The sequence below is a fragment of the Acomys russatus genome, chromosome 27 (assembly GCF_903995435.1).
Source record: "Acomys russatus chromosome 27, mAcoRus1.1, whole genome shotgun sequence".
Lineage (NCBI taxonomy): Eukaryota > Metazoa > Chordata > Mammalia > Rodentia > Muridae > Acomys > Acomys russatus.
Window position 1 is genome coordinate 25,116,572 of NC_067163.1, and position 9,764 is coordinate 25,126,335.

General features: G+C 45.2%; 1 pseudogene; it reads left to right on the forward strand.

Moving 5' to 3' along the window:
• The first annotated feature begins 6,259 nt into the window (after positions 1–6,259).
• LOC127210346 (transmembrane protein 169-like) lies at positions 6,260–9,218 on the forward strand (annotated as a pseudogene).
• The last annotated feature ends 546 nt before the right edge of the window (positions 9,219–9,764 follow it).

Below are 9,764 nucleotides of genomic sequence, written 5' to 3' on the forward strand. Positions count from 1 at the left end.
AGATTTGGGCACAGGTGCCCACCCAAGACAAATATAACAGTGAAGGCAGAGAGTGGAGATTTGTTGACATAGCCAGAACCTTCCAAGGATTGCTGATGCGAAAAACCTGGACCAGATATTCCTGAACCCAACAGAAGGATTGATGCTGCCTAAGTTTGGTTTCAGAGAGAGAGGTGGGGGACGGGACTGCCTTTGTGTGTACGTGTGTGTGTGTGTGTGTCTGTGTGTTGTTTTAAGCAACTACTTTTGTATTAATTTGTTATGGTGCCCTTGAGAACACAAGTCTCCCACTTTTGCCCATATTCTATTGGCCAGTGCAGGTTGCAGAGTTGAACTTAAAGTTGGGGTTCAGAAGGAGTGTGCTGAATCACGGCATGGCCAGGTGATGGATGGATGGATAGAGGGAGGGAAGGGAATTGGGGATGACAATTAGGCTACCACATAGGAGGATTCAGATTTGCATTCTGAAGCATCTTCAGATGGGATACTAGAGTTTATGTATTAATAATATGGATGCTGGATTCTTGCTCAACCACTTGATGCTCCATGATCAAATGGCATGACCTTGAAGCACCTGTTCCTTCATTTATGTCGTGAGAGCAACAGCCCCTCTCTCATAGCGCTCATTAACTTTCCGCGAGTGGGTGTCTGTGAAGTGTTTATTTCAGCTTAATGATATAAAAGTGTCCAAATGACCCAATAAATAGTAGCTAGTGCCATATTATCACTGTAATAATTGATCAGTAAGGACACGGAAACTCAGGTAGGGGTATGCTATTAGGACCTTAGGATAGAATTGGGTGAAAGGAAGACAGGCTGTGCAAGGTAAACATTCAAATTTTCATTTGTGGAGCAGCATGTAAGATATGCTAATGATCCTTGGGGTAGGCTGGGGTTTTATCTCAGGAAGAAGAGGTGAGCCTATTTGCTCAGAGAATAGCCAGTTTAAGAGGACTGAAAGCTGCATATAAAGGGATGAGATAAAGCTCTTAGCCATGGAGGATTAGGGTGGGGAGAATTCACATGGGAAAACACTAGGGGGTGAGGAAGGGAGGGCCATGAAGAAACAAGACCAAGCATTGACATCTCTATGGCAACGTGCTGAGTTCTGGAATTGAGTGGACATACCACAAAGGAGTATAATCTCAGGACCTGATTGCCTATGGGATGGAACACAGAATGTGAGTCTGAGGACGCAATGGTTAAGGTTGCCTATTTTTCAAAGTTATATTTTTAATTATCGCTTTAACTCTATGAGTTAGTGGAACATGCTACCTTTCCTGTTTTGATCATTACTCTCTGCCAAATTATATTGACTGTTCTAGTAAGAGCCAACTTGTGAGAAAATGCAGAGATGTGTCTCCCTGCCCTTTACCATCTAACCCTAGTCCAGGAATCACCACCAATAGGAATTAGCTCACATTGAATGGCTGATGGTCTGTATCTCTGTTGCTAGTGAGGGATCAAAATGAAATAAGCAGTATGCTGTGTCGTTTGTCTTGCATTTTGGAGAAATGCCATTGCTTACTCTAATTGAAAAGTGAAAGTTAAAGACGCATGCAACCTATTTTCTTTTGAAAGGAAAGTTGTCTTGCTGTTTTATGTGTGTGGGTAAAATGTACTCGTAAAGCAATTTGTTTGGAGAAGAACAAAATGTTTCAGGGAATTTTCTGTGAAATATCTTCTTTGTCTTCTTACTGACTTACTCTGTAAAGATGACTAGGAGGGCGAGAGATATAGATGAAGGGAACAGTTCCAAATCTGTCCCTGGAGGCAGAGTAGCTGCACAAGAATGTGTCATTAGGAAAGTTGCATGCGCATGTCATGAGGGCCTTAAGCCAGTAAGTCTTAAAACAAGGAGAACAGGAAAGAAAGTCTTTCTGGAAAGTTTATGAGAAAAGCAAATTTTAGTTAATAATTTAAAGGAAGACGGTGTATTCCTGTAATAATGATTTAGGACTTGTATTTAGCTAAAGTACTGGCAAAAGTGCCCTTCCCCTACTCGTGTGTGTGTGTGTGTGTGTGTGTGTGTGTGTGTGTGTGTGTGTGTACAAACACATATGCCTGTGTGTATATTCTGTGGCCAGGGAAGGGTACCACTTATCCTCTACCTCTGCCTTGTTCCTTTGAGAAAGGGTACTCACAGAAGGTGAAGTCTTTTGTTTTGGCAAGAGAGCTCTGGGTTCTGGCTGTCTCTGCCCTCTAACACTGGGTGACAGGCGTGTACAACTGTACCTGGCTTTTTACATGTGTGCTTTGGATTTGAACTCAGGTCCTCACTCTTATGCACTGAACCAGGTGCAAGAGTGCTTTTTACCGACACTCCCTGCTTAATACGTTTTCTGAGTTATTTGTGATTGTTCTCATTGGTCACAGTGAATCGTTCATGATACTTTTCAAGCTAATATTTTCTTATATATAGAAAGGAGGCAACATCTGTTCTCTGGAGGATGAGCTGATTAAATGCTTGCCAGAGATCACAGACTTGGGAGGGAAGAGCTGCAAAGCTGCGCCTGCACATCTCTGGGATAAAATAGAGACTATTACAAGTTCATCTCGTTGCTTGCTAATTTACACCTTTGCCTAATCAACTAAGAAGCAAATAAGCTGCCAACATCTGGAAATGTGGATTTTGCATATTTATGTATCTCATGGCTCCTTGGCTTGAAAGAGTGAACAGTAATTGTCAAGGCAATTCAGGCACATGATGCCAAACAGGGCTCCCCCAGAAATTTCTGTGGCTCCAGGCCATTGTCTTGCTCTCTTGTACAACACTTCTGTTTAAACTTTAGATGAAAAAATAAAACATAAAAAAGAATGGACTAAAGTCAAATTTCAGAAATGAAAGTGTTTTCAAGATGATTATAAGAGTTATCGAGTGCTTGTTTATGGGTCACTGGAAAACAGTTTACATGGGTTATCGTATTTTTTTTCAAAAGAAAATCTTGTAAGCTCAACATTAATACCAGTCTTGCAGATAAAGAAACTGTGGGTTAAAGAAGTCACTGTGGCCAGGTGTGGGTGGTGCACACCTTTAAGCTCAGCACTAGGAAGGTGGAAGCAGGTGGATCTCTTTGAGTTTGAGGCCAGCCTGGTCTACATAGAAAGCTATAGGCCCACCAGGGCTTCGTAGTGAAGAAGAGGAGGAAAAGGAAGAGTGAGGGGAGGAGGAGGAAGGGGAAGAAGAAGAGAAGAGGAGGAAGAGGAGGAGGAAGAGGAGGAGGAGTCAGGGCTGGAGAGATGTACCTGACTGTACATAAAAAAGCTAGGCATGGTGGCACACCCCAGTAACACATGCTGCAACCCCCCAAACCCCCTTCCCGTGCTACTAGTGTAGAGACAAATGGCCCCTGAAGCTCATTGACCTGCTGTCCTAGATGAATCAATGAGCTTGAGGTTCCCTGGGAGATTCTGTCTTTAAAAAAAAAATTGAAGAGAAATTAAGGAAAGACACCCACATCTAACCCAACCTCCAGAGATACATGCACACAATGCACACAGGTGTACACACACACACACACACACACACACACACACACACACACACACACACTTCCTCTTTTCCACCACCGAGAAATCAGAAGACATGATTCAAAGCTTCTGAGATATAGCTGAAATTAGATCTCAAGTCAGACTGACATTGCATTCGCCTGGACCATGAAGGTTGCCTGACTAGATGCTACTTGACAGTTGAAATTCTCCTTCGAAAACCTCACCAGGCCATCTGGCTATATTTGAATACTCTAATGATCTTGGGAGCCCTTGTGAGCAGAAGTGGTATGTATTTTTTTTTTATCTGAAATTATCCTCACCATGGATCTTAAGTGGGCTTAATAGCTGCCCATTATTCATGGCATCTGGATGAACAAACGCCCCTGAAAGAGCTTACCGGCATATTAAGCTATTATTAGTATAGAGCATGAGAGCATCCATGTAACTACACAATTCTTCAGCTTCATTTAAAGACTGAGCTCTTAATGCATGAGAAACAAACTAAAAGGCTAGAATGAGCCAAGCGCACATGGTAAAGCAACCAGTGGCTTATTATTCCTGGTCACCTCCCTCCCAGGCCTATGCTTGGTGCCAACACACGTCTTTCTACTCTGTCCCTCACTTTCTGTTTGTCTCTTTCCATGTCGTCCTTTTTTTTTTTTTTTTTTTCGTTATTCCCTCTGTCCTTTTCCCATGTCACCCAGAAAATCAGAGAATTCAACATTTTACAAGCCTCAACATTGATGGCTGAATCCCAGAGGCCAGTTAGCTTTTAAGAACACTTCCCAAATTCATCAATGAGTCAATAACTAAAACAGCTATCTTGTTTTTGTTTTTTGAGACAGGGTTTCTCTGTGTAGCATTGGCTTTCCAGGACTCAATCTGTAAACCAAGCTGACCTTGAACTCACAGAGATGTGCCTGCCTCTGCCTCCCAAGTACTGGGATTAAAGGCGTGCGCCACCATGGCCAGCCTAAAACAGCTATCTTTATCCCAAACATCATTCTTTTTTTTTCTCCCCTAGACATAAAAGCATTCACTGAAACATAAATAGTTTTGCAAGCTGCATTATTGGATGGCACAGGTGGCCAGAACACAGCAAAGGGTGCTCCCTTTGATGCTATCTACGAGCTAGAAGGCTGCAATTATTATTTATTTATTTTTAATCACTGAGAAATCTGTGTTAGCTAATTTGCTCCACTGTCTCTGTGACCAGTATCACTAGTATGATTGATGCTCAGGACTTATTGCTTGTATTTAGCCTTTTTCAGAGACTCCAAGATGAGGATCTGGACACAGATGGAGTGGGGTGGGGGTGGGGAGCATGGGGGGACAGAGAAGGAGAAGTTCACCTTTCCTGAAAGCCATTCCCAGTCTTCTTCACAGCTCTGCATTGGTGGTGTAATGAGATTTCCCTTGGCACAAAGCACAGGCCTCCACTGGGAAAACACAAGCCATGTGCTGTGCAGGAGCAGGTGCAGGATGGCTGATGGAATTCCAGCTCCAGGATCCTTCCTGCAGGGCTCAGGTTTGGCTCTCTTGCTCTTTGCTTCTCTTTGCTCTTCAGACCGATTTCAGGGATGGATTTGGAAAGGCTAGCTAGCACCTTGCACCCTATGCAAATGGACTCATGTAGGATCCTGTAGACAGTCCTCTCATTGAGGAATGAAGGGGATGGAGCTCTCCAGTGAACCCTGCCCAGCTTTGCACAGTATTTTCTTCAGGCAACACTAGACATCCGATGTGAACTAGCAATGCCAACATCTGCTATAGAGCTGGGAAGGGCAACCCAATGCTTCAGATGCCAAAAACTTTCAGAGCCATTCTACCTCACCGGAAATCACAAGGAAAACACGTCCAGTGTCTTCCTACCCTACCTGCCTACCAAAGATACCTGGGCTGGTGGGACACTCACACATAGTCAAGCTGGTGTTGTCTCAGGGCTTTTCTTTCTTAAATAGGAAGACTTTGCAGAGACAAGGGAGCACCAGCATCATTCTTGGTTCCTACCTTTTTTATGTTGAGCCAAAAGTAGGCAAGTAAGTGAATGAATGAGAGGAACAGAACCACCCCTCTCACCCTGGAGATGCAGCAGAAGGAAGAGAAAGCAGGTAGAGCCAGGCGTCTGCGTCAGCCATGCTGTTTGGAGCGGGTGTAGAAGATGAAGAAAGGTAAAGTACCTCAATTGTCACATGAAGACAGCCGAAGTGTTAATGCCTTAATTTCTCAGTTCTCTTTCAGCTCCCATTCTGCTGATCTCACTGTAACCCTGGCGGAAGAGTCTCTGGGGCAGGCAGCCACGAGGCATCTCTCTTCAGTCTGAAAGCTCTCCTCCGGTGAGTAGCCCGGGACAGGAAGGAAGAGAAGTGAGATGCCGAGGTGATGTTTGGGAAAGGCAACCGCAGGGCTACAATGCCTCGGGGCTTTCCCACTTAATTTCAATCTGTGAGGAAGCACTACATGGCCAGGAAAAAAAAGAGCAGGCTGTGGATCCACTATGCTGGAGCCTCCGGGCTTTGAAGTGGTGGTGGTGGTGGTGGTGGTGGTGGTGGTGGTGGTTGTGGTGGTTGTGGTGGTGGTGGTGGTGGTGGTACACAGGTAAGGGTGAAAGAGGGAGGAATGAAGAGGGGGAGAGGGAAAAAGAAAGAAAGGGGATGGGGAGGGAGAGGAGGGGGAGGGAGGGAGGGAAAGATGAGGGGAGGGGGAAAGAGGGAGGGAGGGAGAAGAGAGAGATAAGGGGAGGGGGAGGGAGGGAGGGAAGGATGAGGGGAGGGAGAAAGAGGGAGAGAGGGAGAGATGAGGGGAGGGGGATAGAGGGAGGGGGATAGAGGCTTGCCTGAAATCCATTCTATAGCCCAAGCTGTCCTTCCACTTACAGTTAACCTCCTCCCTGCCAGTCTGGGTACTGGATACTGAGTCTCTCTGGTCCCCAGCTGAGTCTTATGGGCTAAGTTTGCAAGCCAGTTTCTCCAGAAAGCAAGAAATCACTCCTGTTTCCCAGGCAGAAGTGGGCAGGAACTCATTCCCTGACTCCTTAAAGTTCCAAAGCTCAATGTGGGGCCTGTCATCTCCCACCCAACCCTGAATTCGTTTGTAACCCATCTTCCTCTCCTGAACTAAATCAACCCCTCATTTGCTGTTCCTTCTCCTCCTCTCACCTACAGATAGTTTAGCTTCTGGTTTTTCTCTTCTTCATTTCTGTTTGTTTTGCCAATGGATTGGCACCCTTCTTAATTTGCATTTTTAAAATCACGGCATTGGAAGGGAAAAAGAAGATATCCCACCCCCCCCAGCCCCCCACCCCCGCCCGGTTTCCCTGTGCACAACTGGTGAGTCTGGGTGAAGGATTTTACCTTGTGTAACACAGGGATAACATATAGACTCAAGAGCAAAGAAACTCACACTAGAACCATGGGAGACAATGCTCCCCGAGTGAGCATGCCCTTTCACACCAGCCTTCTGGAAGATGGATCTTTGCACCTCCACTGAACAGAAAAAGTGTGCCCCTTCCCCCGGCACCCAGCCCACGGTCCAGGCATTTGAACAGTGCTGCCAGCTTGAATTCTGTGGCCAAGGGAAGCAGATGGCTTTTGAGAACCGATTAATCTTTCTTCCCTCGCTTAGGTTTCCAGCTGTGGTTCATGCTCCCCTTTCTGGCATGGAGCCATTGCTTCTGAGTTCTTTTGTTCCTGGCAAAATATCAGAAACCCAGCTATCTTTTACTGAACCTCTCTGCTCCCCAGCTTTACGTGGCTGGCCAGGATGCTTTATTTATAGCAAAGCTACTGTGAGGCTGGGACCTTCACCCACCGTGGAATGAAGCCGACTTCTTCATTTAGTGTCTTGACCCGATTGTATGAAAAAAAAAAAAAAGAAAGAAAAGAAAACAGGTGGAGAACGGTAAACTTCAGGAAATCCTAGAATTCTCTCAAGGTGGCTGCTAGAGTTGGACCTACCAGAGAAGTCAGTTCTGGTGCTTTTAGCTCCCTGTTTCAAATCACGTGGCATGTCATAAGACTTAATGGAATTGTTCACCGTTGACTACAGGAATCTTGCAAAGGGTTGACCAACTTTGTTAGCCTTGAGTTAGTCCATCTTAATGTGAGATTTTGGGATTATTAACTTCTCCTAAGAACCTCTTTCCTGTAAGCAGGGTGTTCTAAATTTGTGGTGTGTATCCGGGTTGTCCTGACCATCATCTTATGACACAGGTCCAGACTCCTTTGAGAGATGCTTAAAGTCAAGCATCTTGCGTTTTAAAATTTTCCAGGAGGCCTTAGTTAAGAATTGCTCTAAAGAAAGTCCCTGAAGTTGAAGAGTCAGTACAGGTTTGTCTTAAAGAACATAAGCTCTGGATACCTGGGGGTGGGTCTTGGTCTTGATTTAGAAGGTTCTCTTGTTGGTAGGGAGACCATATATGTAGCCATTTACAGGAGGGCATATATTATAGCAAGGAGGAAGATATTAATAATTACGTCAAGACAAGAGGCATAAATTGAAACTGTCTGGACAAATCGGTCACCTAACTCATTAGTCAAATGAGAGCCTGGCGCAGATAACGCTGGGGTCCTTTCCAGATTTATGATTCTATAATTCATGAGCACTGGAATGAGTGCAAAGCATACTTTCATTCCAAGTACAGCAGGGCAGAGTCAATGAAGCATGGTCTCCAGGCAGGGAAGCCGAATGGAGAACCAAACTGGGACCAGAGGCGGAATGATGACACACAAGGAAAGAGGCCAGGGGATAAATCCAACAGGATCACGTGACCTACTCCAAAGGCATGGGCCAGCAGGAGCAAGAACCACATGAGGATTTATCAGCAGCAGCTGCTCTTGTCACCAGAGCCCCCCAGGATAGACATCAGTGCCGAGTGAACTCTGTTGACCTTTACGTATTTCTGGGTCATATTCCAACACGGTAGCCGGAGACATTTACGCACAGTTCCATAATCTTCCAGTCTGCTACCCAAACAATCTGTGTGGCGCCAGTTCCATGGCTCAATTTGAAAAAAAAAAAGGGAGGGGGCGTTTAGTTTAACTCCATTTTCCAGTTAATGATAAATTAGTATATAAATCAAATCATACAGGATAGTGTGTGGAGCATGCCTTTAGACAGCCGCTACGTCACGCTAACCGAGACCATCACACGAGGGAAGAAGAAGGGTCAGATGGTGGATATTCACGTCACTCTGACAGAAAAGGAGTTGCAGGAACTGACCAAACCCAAGGAGCTGTCAAGGGAAGCAGCACCTGAGGGAGGAAGGGCCTGCCGTGTCAGGGCAGACCAGGCGCCACATGTGGTCCTCCGGACACTGGTCTGCCTACTTGTGGTCTTTGTCCTTTCTCTCGTCGCGATTTTCTACTATGACACTATCACCTGGTACAACATCTTTCTTGTGTACAATGAGGAGAGGACCTTCCAGCATATGATTTCCTGCTGTCCGTGCCTCATTCCCTTCTATCTAGTGCTCATCAGAGCCATCATGGTCATGGCCTCTTCCCTGGGGCTCTATGCCGCCCGTGGTCCAGCTCTCATGGTCCTTGGGGGCATGGTGGCAAGCTGCCTGTGACATGGAGAAAGGCTTCTGTGGCTGGCTCTGCAGCACACTGGGTCTCGAGGACTATTTTCCCTATAGCATTGTGAAACTGCTGGAGTCTGATAACATCTCAGGCAGTCTCTCCAACAAGGACCCCATCTAGGGAGTAGAAACCTCTACTGTCTAAACAGCCAGGGACTTCTGTCCCAGGCCCTAGTAGTCCAGAGGCATTCTACAGTTCTAGCTGGTTCTTTCCTTCAACTGCCCAATCCCTTCCACAGTCCTAGAGAATCCCAGCTCACACTGGTGTGTACTACCATCTTCGTTATTCCAAGAGGGTGGAAAATAGAAAATCGACTTTCAGCAAAGCAGTTCATCTGAAATACAAATGCTTCTTGAAAAAAAATCAAATCAAATTAAAAAAAAAAAATCAAATCATACAAAAACTACCAGATTTCTAAAAACTCGAAGTGAATGATCCACCCAAAATAAGATGCTTTTAATTTATATTTCATGTTTTAGAAAGGATTTTGGTGCTTTGTACTGTCTTGTATAAAAAAAAGTCAGGCTGGTAGAAATTATTGGACCAAGCAAATTTTTTGATGAACACTGAAGGAATAAGCTCTGGGCAGTTCAGCTTTGATGGCCCATTTCTACTATATTATGTGTTGGTGAGATCTGGCTTATAGAAGAATGAGGCTCCACAAAGCCAACAATTTATAAACCTGGGGAA